The sequence below is a fragment of the Capsicum annuum genome, chromosome 11 (assembly GCF_002878395.1).
Source record: "Capsicum annuum cultivar UCD-10X-F1 chromosome 11, UCD10Xv1.1, whole genome shotgun sequence".
NCBI lineage: Eukaryota > Viridiplantae > Streptophyta > Magnoliopsida > Solanales > Solanaceae > Capsicum > Capsicum annuum.
In genome coordinates, this window is record NC_061121.1 from 75,600,349 (window position 1) to 75,620,160 (window position 19,812).

Genomic DNA, 19,812 nt, shown 5'->3' on the forward strand with positions numbered 1-19,812 from the left:
AAGACTCTACTAAATATGGCTTTCAAACTCCCTAGGCCACTATAAAACCGTATGCTCTAAAACCAAGTTTTGTCACAACCCAAGGCTACCCACTAGTCGCGATAATGGTACTTACGGTCATAAGTGACCACAAGCTAACCTATGAGTTGGTAGCTGCTATGAGCACTAAATAAACCAGCAATAGATATGTATGCTAAAGATGAACCAATAAGGGCAAAATCAATATAACTACTGAAAGTGTAATTTAATCATAAGTCTATAAACATCTAATAAAAATATTCAAAACACAGCTGACAATACTGATAAACTGACTAATTGTCTAATTGACTGTCTGGATGTCTGAAAGCCTCTAAATTGACTGAAGAGTTGATAGGACAGACCCTTTTTAACTCCAACTGACTAACTGAACAAAAATACGAAAATTACTAAATAAACATAATAAGTCCTCGATATATAAGGACTTACCCACTGCTGCTCCTGCTGAAGTGTTAGACAATCTAAGTATGGTTGGGAAATTAAGCGTCTGAACCTATGATAGAAGACATCATAGTGCAAAGCAGAGTATGCGGTCACTACTTTGAATATACTGGTATATGAGATAAGGTTAGGCTGATATATATAGGTTACTGTAAATATGAAATATGGAATAACTGAATAGCATGAGATAATGGAACATGAATACATGAAAATTGAAATATCTTAGAATGCAAGACCAAGTATACATATATTTCAAATAATCTGTAAATTGAAATACTGAAATCAGATAATAGAATAATTAGTAATATGTATGCATTTGTTAAGAAGACCTAAACTAAATTCTAGACTGAATACTGCACTAAGACTGTAAGAGGTATCATCAAATCAACATGCCCTAATCTGAGCTAATCGAGGTCCAACCTGTAACCCCAGTTAAAAGTACGTCAGTACTGTGCCATGGGTACTAACACTAGCTGTGTAGATCTACTAAATTACTGTCTCGAAGGACCAAAGAGTCATCCTATACCTGTAGGAAACTCATGTTATATCTATCAACCCTAAACTATCAGGAATACATCTCAAACCTACGCCTGATACATAGTTCTATAACTAAGGGATTGCTTCTAAGGGTCAAACCCTAAACTAGCAAGAATGCCCCCATCCCAGTGTTCGCTCGGTGTTGAATCCTACTCCTAACTGAATGACACTATTTAATGGACTGAACTAAGTTTAACTGAACAAACAACTGATCATAACAACTAACTGAATAACAATGCTCATGGTTTATGTGAAATCATTCTGTAGTTACTAAAGTTATGTAAATAGCTAAGTATAGGGTGATCATAACCCACCAACACTGAATGGAAATAACAATGATGACATATAAAGCTTTAAAAACCATAGTAGGCGATCATTGCTCAAAACCCAACATTTAGACATACCATCAAACGTATAAGAGTCATGAATTTAAGCATGGTACGAGTAAAAACATGCGAGGATAACATGATTCTAATACTAAAACCATGAATTAGGGATTTCAATAAAAGATCTCAAAATTCAAAACATGTAATGGATCATCCCATCAAGAACACTTGTAAACATAACTCAAAATCAAAATCAATAATAGCTTCATTGATATAATTCAACTTGAATATGTAAGAACTCATAATTTTAAAATAAAAAGGGATTCTTTGACTCCATGGGTGAAAAGGGCCCATGGATAAACATCACACATACCTTAAATCCCTAAGCTTGAAATAAAAATACCAATCTTGATGCTTTCTTGAATGTTCTTGTATTGGGGAACTTGAATTCTTGGTTTTATTAGAGAGAAAATAATGGAATTTGATGATCTTGGCGGAGAAGAGGTTTTTTTTGAGAGAAAATTAGAGAAGATAGGCAAATAATGCCCTAACTGGTGTTATAATTCGTGAATTGACAAATTAGGTTAAGGGGAAAAGACATAATTGCCCCTCAAGCAATCAAATTTATAATTGGAATTCTATTTACAGGGTTAATGCAATGCGATAAGGGTCCCATCGCTATTACCACCATGACGCGGCCCTATCGCAATAAGCTACGGGAATTATGATCCAAATAAGACCCAATCCTCATCCAAAATATCCAAAACTTTCCTAAGACATGCTTGTTACAACCCGAATATAAATTAACTCAAAAAATAATGTCTAAAAGGTCGGGAATACCAATTTAAGAATCCTCAAAGTGAAGAAGCCTTAAAATGACATATCCCCAACACTTAGTTAAATTTTATAGATTTAAGCCTCTTTAAATTTTATAGATTCAAGCCTCTTATGCATGATACTAGGAGATGAACTGAGCTAAGAATAATATGAAATATTACAAATGTTGAATTGTATGCTACAACAATCAAATAGTTAGAGCTGTAATTCGGTTAAATATCAGCATCACTGAATTAGTGGCAGCTAGGCACCCTTTAAGAAATACAATAAAGAATCCTAAAAAAGATGGTCACTATCTTTCCATCGCCACTCAAAGTGGTAGGAATACTGTTGATACCCCTAGGCTTATAGTTGATGAGCCAAAAAATGATAGTGTTGTTATTGATGAGACACCTGATGTGGAGATATAGAAATTAACAAGTTGTGGTAAAAGTGAAGAGAAGGACAAAGGAATAGGGAAGGTAGTTGAACCTGTGTTGAAGACTATTCCATAACCTCCCCATCCTTTTCCCTAGAAAATAAGGAAGGAACAAGAGGAAGGGAAGTACCAAAAGTTCTTGTTGATGTTGAAAGAACTGTTGGTGAACATTTCTCTCATAGAAGCTTTAGAGAAGATGCCTGGCTATGTGAAGTTTATGAAGGACTTGGTCTCAAAGAAGTGTATGGTGAGCTTTGAGCCTATGAATAATGTGCATCATTGTAGTGCTGTGGCAACCCGATAGTTAGTGGAGAAAAAGAAGGACCCCAGAGCATTCACTATTCCATGTATTATTAGGTCCTTGAACTTCTCTCAAGCATTATGTGATTTATAATCTAGCATAAATCTTATGCCATTGGTGGTATACATTCAGTTGGGGTTAAAGGAACCCAAACCTTCATCCATGAGGCTGTTGATGGCTAATCGAACTATCATAAAACCAATTTGTAATTTATGTGATGTATTGGTGAAGGTTGTATCCATTATATTTTTGACTAACTTCATGATCTTGGACTATGAGATGGATGTTTAAGTCCCTGTTATCTTAGGAAGGCCTTTCCTAGCTAGTGGTAGGGCCTTGGTTAACATAGAGATGGGGCAAATAAAGCTCAAAATCAATGATGAGCAAGTCACTTTTAATGTTTTTCAATGTATGTGACATCAAGATATGGGAGCAGTGTCCATGATTGAGACTATTGATAATGATGAAATAACTGTTCCCATTGAAGAGACACTTGAGGTTGAGGCATTAGCAACAATTATTATGAATTTTGATAGCGATGGCATCAATGATTATGGTGAGATAATGTGAGCATTGTATGGTAGAGGTTCGTATAATTATTCTTTGAAGAAGCTTGATTTGGTTTTAAAGAATAGAATCACTCCTTCAACTCAACTATCTATTGAGGATCCACCAATTATGGAATTGAAGGCCACTCCATATCACTTGTGGTATGTTTTTTTAGGGGTCGACAATACCTTATCCTTTATTATTACACCTTACTATTGGAGACTTAGGTTGAGGCATTTCTATCAGTATTTTAGAGATTCAAGAGGGCCATTAGATGGACCATTGTAGATATTAGTAGGATCCTACCCAGTATGTGTACTCATAATATACAACTTGAGTTGGATTGCATTCCTAGAATTGAGCATCAACATCACTTGAATCCTCCTATGCAGGAGGTTGTGAAGAAGAAGATTATTAAGTGGTTAGTTATTGAAGTGGTTTACCCCATTGCGGATAACAAGTGGGTTAGCCCAGTTCAATGTGTTCCTAATAAGTATGGATCGCTGTTGTCCTAAACACGATGAATGGACATGTGTCCATAGGATCGATTACTGGATGACAAGCATTCATGGACTACAAAAAGCTGAACACTTGGACTCAAAAGGACCATTTACCTATTCTTTTTATAGATTAGATGTTGGACAGGTTAGCAGGCAGGGGTTGGTACTATTTTTTGATGGGTGCTCAGGATATAATCATATTTCTAATGCTCCTGAAGACCAGGAAAAGACTACTTTTACATGCCCTTATGGGACTTTGCATTCAGGAGGATAATGTTTGGGTTATTTAATGCTCTTGCCATCTTTTAGAGATGTATGATGTCTATATTTTTTGACATAGTGGAATACATGATAGAGGTCTTCATGGATGACTTTTCAATCATTGGGGACTCTTTTGATGACTGTTTGGCCCATTTGGACAACGCACTCCAAAGAAGTGCAACCCCATGACACCTATTTTGGAGTTAGATATGTTTGATTTATGGAGGATTGATTTCATGGGGCCGTTCATGAGATTCTATGGAATACAATATATTTTGGTAGTGGTTGACTATGTATCTAAATAGGTGGATGAGCTAGTGCTCTCCAATAATAAAGGTATAAGTGTCATCGCCTTTTTGAAGAAAACTATTTTTCTTGATTTGGCATTCCACATGTGATCATTAATGATGATGGTTCTCACTTCCTCAATCATTTATTAAAGGAACTGCTTGAAAATATGGCATGAAGCATAAGGTAGCACCATTTACCATCCTTAGATGAGTGGGTAGGTTGTGGTATCCAATAGAGAGATCTAGTCCTTATTTGTGAAGACTGTGAATGACATCAAGACTGACTGGTCTAGGAAGTTAGATGATGCATTGTGGGCCTACCAAATTACTTTTAAGACTCCTGTAGGTTCCTCTCCATATCAGCTTATTTTGTGGCATACAAGCTTGTGTACGTCAAGGCATGCCACTTGAACTTGAGAATAGGGCACTATGGACATTTAAAAAGATAAATTTAGAGTGGCATGATGCAGTTACATTGAGGTTGAACAAGGTAAATGAGTTGGATGAATTCCAACTTTGTGCTTATTATAGTTCTACCCTATACAAAGAAAGAATTATGTTGTATCATGATAAGAAGATAGAGAAAAGAGTTTTTAAGCCCGGTGATTTAGTCTAGTTGTATAATTCAAGACTTCGCTTGTTTCCTAGTAAGTTGAAGTCGAGGTAGTATGGATCAGTCACCGTGGTTCGGGTATTCATACATGGTGCTATTAAGATGGAGCGTGATGGTGAAGCACTATTTAAGGTGAATGGGATGTGGGTTAAGCACAATATGGCAAACCCATGTGAGGTGAAAGTATGTAATGATATGGACCATTGTGAAGTTGTAGTAACCAAGGAAATTATGTCGTACCATGATGTTAAATTAGCCGCTGCATGGGAGGAAACCCATGGGCTGGTTGGTAAAGTCTGAGTATCCAACCTAGCCACGCCGTGCCGCAATGTTAAATAAAGCATTGCATGGGAGGAAACCCATGTTTTGTACTTATTTAATTATAGGGTAACTTGTGTCATCAATGTGAAGGGCTGAAGGTTGTAGAAAATGTTCTGGTGCCAGGTCCCTATGACTTACCTAACGAGTCATAATCACTCCTAACAACTTGTTACCAGGGTCATAGGAAGTTGGAACTCAGGCTACTCAAAGGAAATTGGTCTCTGGAGTCATAACGACTCTCAGAAGGAGTCGTTGTTAGTGAGAATGACTCATTGCCTTGATTTGTTATGACTGGAGACCCTAGGTAAGTTTCTATTCATAATTGGGGGGGGGGGGGGGGAAGTCCACGTCTGTTTGTGAGTCACCACTTGTCATTACAAAGACTCGTTGCCAGGCCTGACATCACGGGCCTGATGGGTTAACCTGACCCAAATTGGATGGTTTAAATAAGTAAATAAGGCTAATTATTTATTCTCTCTCCATTTGACAAAATCCAAGACTTCCTCCCTTAATTAAACCGGCCTACTTGCTTTGAAAATGCTCCATGTTCATCCCCTCTCATTACAATCAAAATATCTAAAATCAGCCAAAGTTAGAATTCTTAAGAACTAGGGCAATGTAACTTCAAAAGCATTGTTCTCAAGGAATCAAAAGTAAGAAATCAAGTAAGTCGTGTCCCCTAAATTGCTTATCTATTAAGTTGGTACTTTATTATGGTGAAATTAAATTCCTTGAGTTAACTATGTTAGCAAAGTAGAAATTAGCCTTATTCTTAAGTAAACATGATACATACTGCACAATAAGAGTAGCATGAAATTTGTGCTTAGTATTATTTTGGGGATAAATGAGGAGTTATTGACCTCACTTAAAACCATGGGGAAGTCTGAGTACCTATTGGGAATGTGAGAGTCGAGACCAACTTCTCTGACCATATATGTTACAGTAGCTACGAGACTCATAACGACTCGTAGGGTCACCTAATGAGTCGTTATGTGACTCATAGCCACTAGTAATATGGGTGTAAAGAGGAGTGTAGGTTATATTGACATAAAAACTTATACCACAAGTTATTTTCTCACTGTTAAACTCGTGGTGAAGATTCGTGATGACTGGAAAGGGAAAAACACCACGAAAAACTTATTGGTCAGGTAATGAGTGTTGGAGATGAGTTATTGTCTAATATAATGACTCATTATGAGGGCCCGTTATCTGACCAGTTAACAATTTCATATAGACTTTCCACCCTACAAATCCCATAATGACTCATTATCAGTGGTAATGAGTCGTACCCTCAATCATAGGGTACCCAGATGCTACAACATTTATGTTAATCTTTCTTATTTTTCTTTCCTTTCTTTATATATACTAATGTATGTGTTTCTTCCAAGTACCAATGGCATAAAATAATGAATCCACAAAGAAGCAAACTCCCAGGAATTAGGACCCCCACTCATTATTTCCAAAATGAACCCGCTGACGACATAGAATCAAGTGGATTAGTAGAGGAATACCCAATCAGAGGGGCAGTAGAGCCAAGGGATAAATTACCCAGAGGTACTAAAGCTGTTACAACAGAAGTCACGCCACCCCAGGCCATGCCAAGGATAAAAATCCTGGCCAGTCACTACTCCATTCACAGTCCCAGTCTAATAAGGACAGTAAAGATGATGGAGAAGAGGAGTTTAGACCCTAGGATGTGAATGAAGAAAAAAACAATGAGTTTGAGAATAGCGAATCCAATAATGAGGGATCGGGTAGTAAACAGAAGGAAGAGAGTGAGTCGACTGAAACCCTAGTTGAAATCACACCTCCTCCACCACCTATTGCACCACTTTCTATAGGCCTGCTCCAGTGTCCATCGTTGAATGGTGAGGGTTCCCTAGAATGCAAGCCTTATAAAATCAGGACAATGCCCTCAACCCTTCCATAGAAAAGCCAAAGAGAGGGATTTATTTAGCGCACAGGTTGAGCACCACTGGCATATCTAAGATGCTTGACCTTGACACCCGATTCAGACAGTACCACTGTGAGTGGATGACCAGAGCTTTAGGCCAGTACAGTCCTTTATTATATGAGAGTTCTATGCAAGTTATCAGATGGCGATTAAGAGGTTGTATCCCCATGGGAATTCGTGGAAGGGCGGTGACCCTTTGGTGACACTTATGATTAGAGGTGTTCTAGTGAGCATCTCTACACAGACTATTTCTGGATTTCTACATAGTCCAGAGTTCCTTTTGCCGGCCAACATAAATGAGATGACTATTGCATGGATAAGATGTGGAAGGTGAAGGTAAAGTAGATTGGTTTAGAGGAAAAGCTTTCTCAATTACAATAGATGGCCAAGTGGGAAGGGGCTCCTTAGGTGGCTAACAGAGTTGGCTCTTTATCTTAGATTACGAAGGGGAGCCTGAACTTCACAGCGAAGGCTCACACGTCATAGGTTGAGTTCTACATATGGGAAAAATGTACTAAGTCCAGACAGAGTTGCAATCACAGGCATCTTGGATGGCTATAAGCAAGATGTAGCCAAATGAATAGCGAGGGAGATCCACTATCGAGCGGTGAGCACTAGACTGGACTTTTTCTAAGGTGTCGAATACCAAGTAAGGACCTATGACTGAGGCCTCACTAACTTCGAACCAACCAATTGGAGACCTACATCTCCTACCATAGATAGCTTCGAATGGAGCCATCTGAATACTGGAATATAGCTATTGTTGTATGAAAACTCAATCAAAGGTAAGTGGTCATCCCAACTTCCATTGAAATTAATTGCACATGCCCTTAGCATATCTTCTAACATCTGAATGGTCTTTTTTGCTTGACCATCTATCTGAGGATGAAAGGTTGTACTGAGATGAACTCAGGTACCAAGACCCTTTTGGAATACTTTCCAGAAATGAGAGGTGAACTGGGTACCTCTATCTGAGACAATAGATAACGAAACACCGTGAAATCTAACCAACTCCTTGGTGTAGAGTTTGGCATAATCCTCGATTGAATAAGAGGTATGAACTAGAAGGAAATGAGCTGATTTGGTTAGTCTTTCTACAATGATCCAGACTGAATCATGCTGATAATGAGTTTGAGGCAAACCCATCATGAAGTCCATGTTCACAACTTCCCACTTCCAAGTAGGAATACTGAATTCCTGCATATACACACTAGGCTTCTAATGCTCTATCTTAACCTACTGATATGTAGAGTACTTAGCCACAAACTCTGTAATATCTCTCTTCATCCCATTCCACCAATAGACTTCCCATAAGTCACGGTACATCTTTGTGGCCCCTGGATGAATAGAGTAGCACTCACTATGCACTTTTACAAGAATTCACTGCCTTAATTCATCTACACCTGGAACACAGAGATGACTCTGACAATGCAAAACACCATCTCCCTCTTGGGAGAAAACCTCTACTTTTTGATCCTTGACTTACTCTTTCAACTTGACAAGGCTGGGATCTCTATCTTTATTTTCTTTTACCTCTGAAACTAGAGATGATTCTTAACTACTCTAAACCCATATATTACCCTTTTTTATATCGACTAAGCAAACACCTAGTCTGGCAAGCCGATTGACTTCCTGAGCTAAATTCTTCTTACTGTCCTTAACATGAGAAACACTACCCATGGATACTCTACTGAGAGCATCGGCAACTACGTTGGCCTTACCTGGATGATAAAGGACACTATGTCATAATATTTTAAGAGCTCTAACCACCTTCTCTGATGAAGATTGAGATCTTTTTGAGAAAAGACATACTGAAGGCTTTATGATCAGTGAACACATCTACATGAACAACATATAGATAATGCCTCCAAATATTCAAGGCAAAGACTACGGATGCTAACTCAAGATCATGAGTAGGATAATTTCTCTCATGGGTCTTAAGTTGTCTGGAGGTGTAGGCTATGACCTTACCATGCTGCATGAGGACACAACCCAAACCTACTCTGGATGCATCACAATACACTACGAAACCATCTGGACCATCTGGAAGAGCTAATATTGGAGCTGAGGTGAGTAGAGTCTTCAAATCCTAAAAGTTCTTCTCGCAAAGATCTGACCACTGAAACTTAACTTTCTTCTGAGTCAATCTGGACATAGGGGATGCAATAGAAAAAAATCACTCAACAACCATCTGTAATAGCCATCCAAACCCAAGAAGCTCTTAATATCAAATGGAGAGACAGGGCGAGACCAGTTTCTTACTGTTTTAGTATTTTGAGGATCTATTCTAATGCCATCACCAAAAACGATCTGACCAAGGAATGCTACTGACATTTGCCAAAACTCGCACTTATTGAATTTGGCAAACACTGATGATTTTTGAGAGTCTAAAGTACTATTCTGAGATGGTCTGCATGATCACGCTTACTGCAGGCATATACCAAGATATCATCTATGAAGACTATAATGAATATGTCTAAGTACTGCTTGAACACACGGTTCATCAAGTCCATAAAAGTGGTTGGGGCATTAGTAAGACCAAAGGACTTAACTAAGAATTCAAAATGACCATACCGAGTACTGAAAGCTATTTTTAGAATGTCATATTTTCTAACTTTGAGTTGATGATAGTTGGATCTGAGGTCTATCTTAAAGAAATAACTGGCACCCTGAAGTTGATCAAACAAGTCATTGATTTTGAGAAGAGAATGCTTGTTCTTGATCGTGATCGTATTGAGTTGACGATAGTCTACACACATCCTAAGAGAAATGTCTTTCTTGCGGACGAATAATATGGGAGCGCCTCACGGGGAAATGCTAGGCTGATGAATCCCTTATCTAAGAGATCCTTCAATTGTACTTTCAATTCTATGAGTTTTGCTGGTGCCATTCTGTATGGCGGAATAGATATAGGCTGAGTATCTGGAATAAGATCACTGCCGAAGTCTATTTCCTTTTTGGGAGGAATTCCTAGAAGATCTTTGGGAAAGACATCTGAATATTCATTCGCTACTGGAACTAATTCAAGACTGGGAGTTTCGAAACTAGTGTTCTTAACTCGAACAAAATGATAGACACATCCTTTAGATATTATTTTTTATGCCCGTAGGTAGGAAATAAGCTGACCTTTGAACGCTAAAGTACTACCCTTCCACTGAAGAATGGGTTCATTCAGAAACTAAAATTGGACTATTCTATTTCTACAGTTGACTGTGGCATAGCAGGAATGAAGCCTATCTATGCTGAGAATGACATCAAAATCAGTCATCTCTAATTTGACTAAGTCTGCTGAAGTGACTTTCTAAAATATCATAACTGGGCAGTTCCTATATACCCGCTGGGCTATGATAGTTTTACCCACTGGGTAGAGACTAAAAAGGGCTCTGCTAGGATTTCAGGACTGATTTCAAAATTGCCTGCTGTATAGGGAGTAACAAAAGACAAAGAAGCTCATGGATTTAGCAAAGAATAAACATGCACATAAAAGATCTGCAATATACCAGTAAATACATTAGGAGAATTTTCCTGATCCTATCGGGAATGGAGAGCATAGAGATGATTTGGGTGTTGCCCACTAGTAGCACTTGTGGTGTCACCCTGCTAATTTGGGCAACCAAACTAAGATGAAGAGTGGAGATTACTCTGATAACCTAAATGAGGGCTCTGAATCTGTGGCCTATCTTGCCACAACCAAAATAAATATCGCTACTAGCTTTGCAAGCACCCTTATGGTTCTTACCACAAGTCTGACAAAGGGGATTAGTTCGTGCATTGCTAACATTGTCCTGAGACTTAAAGCCTGACGCTCTATCTTTGTTACCCTACCTGAACTTAGGAACTAGAGCACTGGCTAAATAAGGGGTTGGAACTGCTGACTTAGGACGAAATTGGGAATGGTTTCTTTTTTCTGATTTAGGCTGAGCGAAGTTGAAACTACCTATCTTTTCTCTTATATTCTATTTCTCCCTATGCTTAATATTCTTCTCCTCTATCTACTGAGCATGAGTCATAAGCCTGGATAAAGTCATGTCACTATTCAGCATGATAGATCTGCATTTATTTACCACGCTATCATTTACCCCTGAAGCGACCTTACTCATCTTAGCTCTGCTGTCTGCAACCACATGAGGGGCATATCTGGCTAACAGAGTAAACTTAAGAGAATACTCTTTTACCGTTATATTAACCTACCTGAGGTTAATGAATTCTAGCACTTTAGCCTCTCTAAGCTCTTGGGGAAAGAATCTGTCTAAGAATGTAGTGACAAACTCCTCCCACTCTATAGGACCTGCATCATCTGACCTCTCTGACTTCTACTGTTTAAACCAAGTATAAGTCACATCCTATAACTGATATGCAGCTAGCTCAACACTCTCAACAGTAGTCACCCCATGATGTCTGTCACCTTTTGAACCTAATTAATAAATTCCCGAGGTTACTCATCTACCTTAGACCCAAGGAAGTATGGAGGATTCATTTGGGTGAAGTCCCGAATCCTTCCTACGGTTGAATTAGCCATTGGGTTGGGTGGAATGACTGCTGGCTGTTTGTTTTGAGCGCCAACTGACTGATCAAGAGTAGTAAATGTGGCCCAAAACTCCACATAAGAAACATGATCGCCCAAAGGATCTTCGGGCTGAGGGGCTGGTTGATTTTTATTTCTTCTTTTAGGAGGCATGTTCTGTAGAAGAAAGGGGGAAACAAATTAGACTAAAACATTGACTTTAGATCATGCTCACTGGCACGACATGAATATTGAAATAAGGAAATTTGTTCCTAAAACATCTTATAGCCTCTTGCATGTAAATGTGGCGTGCAACACACCTATGTACAAGACCTTACTTGATACGACCTTCAGACTTCCTAGGACTCTATTGAACCTTAGGCTCTGATACCAAGTTTGTAACACCCAAATCTGGAACTCAGAATGCTACATGGTGCTCATGACCCCGAAAGACCATAAGCTAACCCATGACTACTATTTGTACCTGTATACTGTATAAAATACTTTATAATATGAAAACAAGAACTAAAAGGCCATAAGGTTCAATAATGAACATGATCTGAATAACATAAAATCTGTGTGGGGTAATAAAATACCTAAAACAAAACTTAACATAATGAAGTCTGAAACATGATAGTCTAGAACGCCTCTAACTGATTGAACTATCTGAATAAGGAGTTGATGGGATATGTCCCCTACTAACTCAAACTAATAAACTGATTAATGAGATAATACGGAAAATAATTATGTCCTTGAAAGATGAGGACTCACTTATAACTCTATCTACGGATATCTAGAATCTACTGTTGCTCTAGAGCTCATGTCCCTAAAACTATGATATAAGACATCATAGTGCAAATGCCTCAGAACTTTAAACATACTGGTATACATGTGAAGTAGGCTAAATGCATGGGGTTCATATACATGAACAATAATAATAACTGACTAACTATTATAAGCATGAGAATACATGGATGAAACATAACAACTGACACTAATATTGTGATAACATGATTACTGAATCTAAATATAACTGATAACATGAGTGATTGTATCTGACAGTCCTAAATTTGATGGAACTATCTGAGTTCCATGCTGTATCTGAGTTGATTATATTTGATAGTCCTAAAATTTGAAGAACTATCTGAGTTCTATTACTAAGACTGATTGACTGTATCTAACAGTCCTAATTCTACAACATAAAACTATAGGAAGTAGTTATCTAACCAACATTCCCCTGATACACCATTATGGCTGAGTTGGGGTCCAATCTGTAATTCCAATTATAAGGGTGTCAATACCACGCCACCGGTAAGGACAAGCTATGGGCGACCTTTATCTGATAGTGTCCCCAAAAAATAATGGTGGGTCCCTTATCTAATAGTGATTATCCACCTCATCAACCCTCATCAATAGTGTTGATGTCTCAACCTATGTTGGCTACATAGTTCTGGAATACAAGGATAACTTCTAAAGATCACACCCTCATCTGATAGTGCGTGTCCCCATCTTTGGGTTCACTCAGTGCTAATTTCTATGTCCATCTAAATGGACACTGAATATGATTTACTGAACTGAACATGGGCTGAGTTACTGAATTTCGTTGACTAATGGAATACTACTGATATCTAACAACTGACTGAGTTCATGAGATCATGGAGATTTCTTGAGTTATAAGGCTATCTGAAGTCTAAGGATCATAGCTTGACTGAGAGTATCGTGAAGACATGGCTCTAGGTGCACAACTAATGTTTTGGGTACGAGTACCCCCGGGACTCGATGAAAGGAAACTGACCAAGCATAACTTACTTTAACATATAATTAACATCATAATCCATAATACATTTATAGAAGAATTTCATAAAAACATGTGATAGACATAACTTGTAAATACAATGGGATTTCATGGTATCATGCTAGTTAGGCACTTTTCCTTCATCTAGGCATTTAATCAAACATATTGTAGGCATGGTAGATGTAAACATCATTGTACAATAATTAAACATCAAGATTCAATTCTAATTTCATCATTCAAGGGCTTAGTCATAGGTTTGCATGAATCTATATCTATAATAATTAAACCCATATGGAAATTATCATCCAACATGGAGTAGATTTCTCATTTATCAACATGAACAAGAATAGCCCAATCATGAAATCATAAAGAATATCTATAACTTGAAGTTGGAAAAGGGATTCTTGGACTTCATGGATGAAAGGAGTTCATGAATGAGAAAAGGGATTCTTGGACTTCATGGATGAAAGGAGTTCATGAATGAACACTATCCATACCTTAGTTCATGATTTCATGAAGATTGATGGTGAAACATTATTGGAATTAGATCTTCTATGAAAACCCCAGCTTGTTCTTGAGAGGTTTTTCAGAGAAGAGAGTGTATTTTGGGTGAAAAGTGGCTGAATCATGTGTTAAAGGGCTTAAATAAGGGTAAGAAGTTGACCCTTTTAACCCTGGACGCATCATTTAATTTCAGTAAAATATTCCCAAACTGAATTCCTGGCACAACGCGGCGCTATTGTGCTGTGTCACTGGAATTTGAAAATTGAGAAACTGAGGGATGGCGCGAGACGAAGCCATCATGTTGCCCCTTTTTTTGTGACCTGAAACTTTGGCGCGACGCGGAGGAAATCGCCCTAAGACACTGGAAAAAGACAATTTTGAATTTGGGCCCTGGCGCGATGTGCCATAATCGAGGACCCCTACTGGAATTTGCCAAATGCCATTTCATCTTGTGGCGTGGTGCTCCACTTACTAATATGGCATTTTTTTACGATGGAAACTTAAAACAGTCGTAACTTCTGACCCGATTATTGTATTTGGTCAAATCTTATACCGATGGAAAGCTTATTGAATTTTTCATATGACAAAAAGTGAAAATCTTGAAAATTCCTCATAGAATAACCACCATTTAATTTAGAAGCTAGTGCTAGACATTCTTGAGATGAAACTAGCTAGGAAAAGTATGGGGTTTTACAATAAGTGCATGATAATCTAACTCAGTATCATACCTTTGTAGGTATACACCTATTGGAACAATTTTGAAGAAAAAAATTGAAGAAAACAAAAGTTGAAAATTCACTCAAGAAAGAGAGGGACCTGGTCCCATCTTTCAGGTGAGTACTAAAATAATGTGCCTTAAAATTTTATAAAATTTCTATTTGAAAAGGCCACATATCCTCTCAAACAAAAGTTGTCAATTTAATTCAAATGTGAAGAGTTACATCATTTTCATCAGACGCATCTATTCAAAAGTGTATCTCTTAAATGTCAAACGGACACCTCTTTAATTATAAATTCAAATCCCTTATTTCTTTTCCTCTCAATTAACTCATAGCTTTCTTCTAAACTAACTTTCCTCCTTAATTTAAACTCGTCCCTTATTTTTTTCTCACAAAAATCCAAAAATGTCTGAAATGCCATTTACTTCAAACCCCATAAAAAATATCCTCTATTCATCCACAAGAGTCATAAAGTACTTTACCCATCAATCCTTCTTCTGAAATTCCTAAGATCCTTGGTGAAACTATTCCAGTTAAACCTCTAGATTCCAGCAAAAATTCTGATGAGTTAGCCTTGGAGGTTGACTTAAACAAAGGCTTTGGTTCTTCAATCGAACAAAAGATTGCTCAATCTGAAGAACCTCTTTCCTAAAAAAACCAAAGTCCTCCAATGATCCTCAAGTCTATATTCCCTCTAAGGAATTCAAAGGTACTGAAATTTTAGAAAATTTACAATACCTGGTTCCCCTACTTTTTTAAAATCAAACCCTATATTTACCCAAATAGTTGATGAATAAATTCCGTTAAAGAAGTCTGATCCTTTTAGCAGCATAAATTAGGTAGATGAAAATTTGCTTTTACTTGGACATGATCCAAAGGAAAGTTCTGCTAGTTGGGAAGATCAAATAGTAGGAGAAAAGGATGATTTAGAAAAGGATAGGGAGTTTGAATTACCTCCAAATAATAAAAATGAAGAGGATGACGATGAACAACCTATGATTTGGAAAATTAAGAAACTAAAGGTGCGTAAAGGAAAGGAGAAACTGATTGAATTTGGTATACAAGTTATAAGATCTTAATCCACCAGAGGGTTTGAGATGAAATTTCTGGCAGATGTAATGAAGAAGAGTAAGTCTTATACCACTAAAAGAAGAAGGCTCAAGAAATATACTATAGAGGAAGAAGAAAATATTGAAGCTACGGAGGTGAGAGAAGATAAAGATAGTGGTTTTGATACTATTATTTCATCTAAGAAGAAAATACTAGAAGTTCATGGTGGTGAAAGGACCAGGTCCTTTGATCCAAAGTCTGGGAGTCATGGGGTAAGAAGAAAGTAACATATTGCTGTCAAAAGAAAGAAATTTTTTGAGGGACCTAGTCCTAAGAAAAGAAAAGTTATTGAAAAGGAACCTAGTAGTGATTTAAAAAGCAGAAATAAAGAAGAAGAAAAGAATGTTATGTCTATAGAACAAAGGAATGAGAATAAAAAAAATACAAAAGGTTTTGTCTAGGAGATTTCTTTATCCAAAGATTCCTAAAATGGTAGAATAGGTAGAGTATGTGAGGCATCAAGATTGGCTGAACCTTCTAGAAGAACCAACTCCCATTGTCTTTTAAGGTGAGGTAAGAGAATTCTACTACTTCATAAAATTCTCAGATGATGGTTTGAGTTTGACTGCACTGGTGAAAGGAAAGCTTCATAAGCTGGATGAAGAAATATTGGGAAAGATTTTGGAGGTGCCTGGTATTGGGGTGAAAACTATTGTGAGCCAACAACCCTCAACTGAATTCATGGTTAATGCTTCCAAGGTTGGAGGGACTTCTCTAGCGGGGTTGAGAAAAAAGTTTCTCATATGTGAATTCAGTTAGTTTTTGAGTTCATAAATAAGGTCATTTTGCCTTGGTCAGAGAAATAAACTATAGCCTCTGCAGCTAATCTACTTTTGAGTGAATATTTGAGTAAGTTTGAGCTGATAAGCCTGCCTGCTCTAATGATAGAGCATATACACAAGGTAACTTATGAGATTGAAGGAAAACATGGGATTCCCTATGGATATTTCTTGAACAAAGTTTTTTAACATTTTGGAGTAGTTGGAACTAAGGGACCCCAGGAACTGACAAACAAAGGTTTTGTTTGACAACATTGGTACAAAATGAATGTATAGAAGGCAAAGTTGGAATTGTATCCCATGTATCAGAACTATTGGTTTCTCAAGAAAGATTAACCAAAAAAATGTAGGAGTTGAGGATTGTGCTAGCAGTAAAGGACACTAAAATAATGCATCTAGAACTACAGAATCAAAAGATGTCCACTGAGGGACCTGGTACCACTGAAAAAATTACAACAGTAAATGGAAAGGTTAAACGAAAAATTACAAAATTGACTGGTGAAGTCCAAGGACTGAATGCTAAAGTAAAAACTCTTACCAAACAGTTGTTGGATGCTCATGTTGTTGAGGATGGTAGAATAGACATGTTTCTAAAATCACTCACCCCTAAGACCCTTTCTATTTGAGTCCTAGTGTGTCAGCTTCTAGTGTTAGTTTCTATTATGGCCTTTGCAAATAGTTGTTTAATATTTTTTTGGTATATTGTACTGGTACTGATCTTATTAAATAATGAATGAATTTCTGCTTGGGTTCCTTATATGTTTTCTTTATTTTAAAGCAGTTCTCATGTTAGTATTACCCTAGTGGCCATGAGTAAATTAGTCTATACTTATCTTTACACTTGGTTTACTATTAATCCTTTTCAATGATTCCAAAAGAGGGAGTACTAACTTCATATGTAAGGAATAGGTGTGTATGTGCTCATATGGAGCATGCTGATAGGGGGAAGTATGGTAAGGCATAGTGAGTGTGCTCATGTGTCTACCAAGTAATAAACTTTTCTCTTTATTTAGAGAGATCTTAGGTAGAGTTACCTAAGGTGGATATTGGTTAGAGATAATTAATATCAAGGTGTGTCCTTGGTAGAGTTGTCAAGATGAGCTTGTAGTAGAGTTATTACAAGAAGAAGGAACCTAGAGTTAGCTTTATTTAAATCAGTAATCAAGAGTTTGATTATAGTGGGTTTTTGAGGTGCTTGTAAGGGAAATTTATGGTTTTTCCTTCCTTGATCAAGGGGGTTTCCACGTTAAAATATCGTATTTTTAGTCTTCTTGCACTATCTTTTATTCCTGGTTGCTACAATATGGTTTTGCCTGTAATTGACTTTGAGGGACCTGGTCCATCACTGTGTGGTGCAACCCCCAGGGTTTCAATACCCACTCTTTATTTTTCTTTGTATACACACCAATCAATTTCTAGATATCAAATGCAACAATGAATACTAAAGGATCTCACAACACACATGGCATATGCTCAAATCAAGTAAGATCATAATAAAATCTAAAACAAGTCATCACATAAATTCAACATTAATCCAACGTACAAAAGTCATAAACAAGAGCCTAGGTGTCTCAAAAGTAGTAATTCACTACACACAACATGCTTTACCACTCAAAAACCACTTGCATCATGTAATTACACATAGCACCAACAAGAACATCCCAATTATTCCAAACACAAAAACTTAAAATTTACACCTAAAATAAAAAGGATACTGGGTTCACGGGGTGCCCTCGTGGAAAAGAACCAAAAAGAACAACCACGGGGTGGGTGAAGTGCACAACTACTCAACTGACACCCATAAACTATAATAAGAAGCAAAATCTTTTTGTAATTCTTCAAATTTTCAAATTTAACCTAAAAAAACTAAGAAAACAACTAAATCTAAGACACTACAACATCACTTCACCAAAAACCATGGGAATTTTCCCACCCCATACTTAAAACTTACTTTATCCCTAAAGTAAACTTAAAAGGAGTGATCAAAATACTCCATGAGGCCTCTAGGAGTAGCTAGAAACATGTTTAACTATCAAGAGGGTTTAGGAACCCCACGCTTAGTTTTTGACATGCTTTGTAGCTCAGGTTTTCGGTACTCAGACTTCCCATCAACTAGTGGTTCAACAAAAACAAACACTACGTGAAGTACAAACTAAAGTACTAATAATAAAATGCCTACCTTAACTTGGGTTGCCTCCCAAGCAGCGCCTATTTTATTGTCGCGACACGACCCAACATCACTACTTAATTAGACCCCCTCATCTATTTCCTCCTACTTAGAGATCATCTTCTTATTCATTTCTAACCTCTTGAGTGTGTACTCTCAAGGTCTAAAACTTTTTCAAATTTAAACTTTTTAGGATCATCAATCAACATCACTTTGGGCTTAGGTGGTGGCTCAAGCAACTCAATAAGACTGTCCAAAGAGGTCTTTGGTAGTGCACTTTCTACCACCCCATACTTATACACTTTCATCATTGGAATCATACACAAATATTTATAGTGGGATGGTGGATTAAGTTGCTTATAAGCTTTGAAAATCCCCTCTTCATCATCCAATCTCATTTGAGAGTGCCCTCTCTCACGTCTATCAATGCTCTTCCCATGGCTAAGATTGGACATCCTAGAATGATTGTCACCCTGTAATTTGCATCATAATTCTAAATAATAAAATTATCAGGAATTATGAACTTACCAAACTTTACGAGTACGTCCTCAATTATTCCATTGGGTTTAACTATGTTTATGTCTGCTAATTGTAGCCTCAATGAGCATGGTCTTGGGTTGCCCAACCCAAAAGTTCTGGACATGGACAAGGGAATCAAATTTATACTTTCCCTTAAATCACTCAAGGTGTGGACTACTTCACCATTACCAATCGATATAAGAAGGGTGAAAATCCATGGGTCCTTAAGATTTTTGGGAATCCTTTTTACTACCACAGAGCTACACTCCTATGTCAATGCCTCCATTGCTATATACTACAACTTTAAATTATTAGTCACCACATCCTTTAA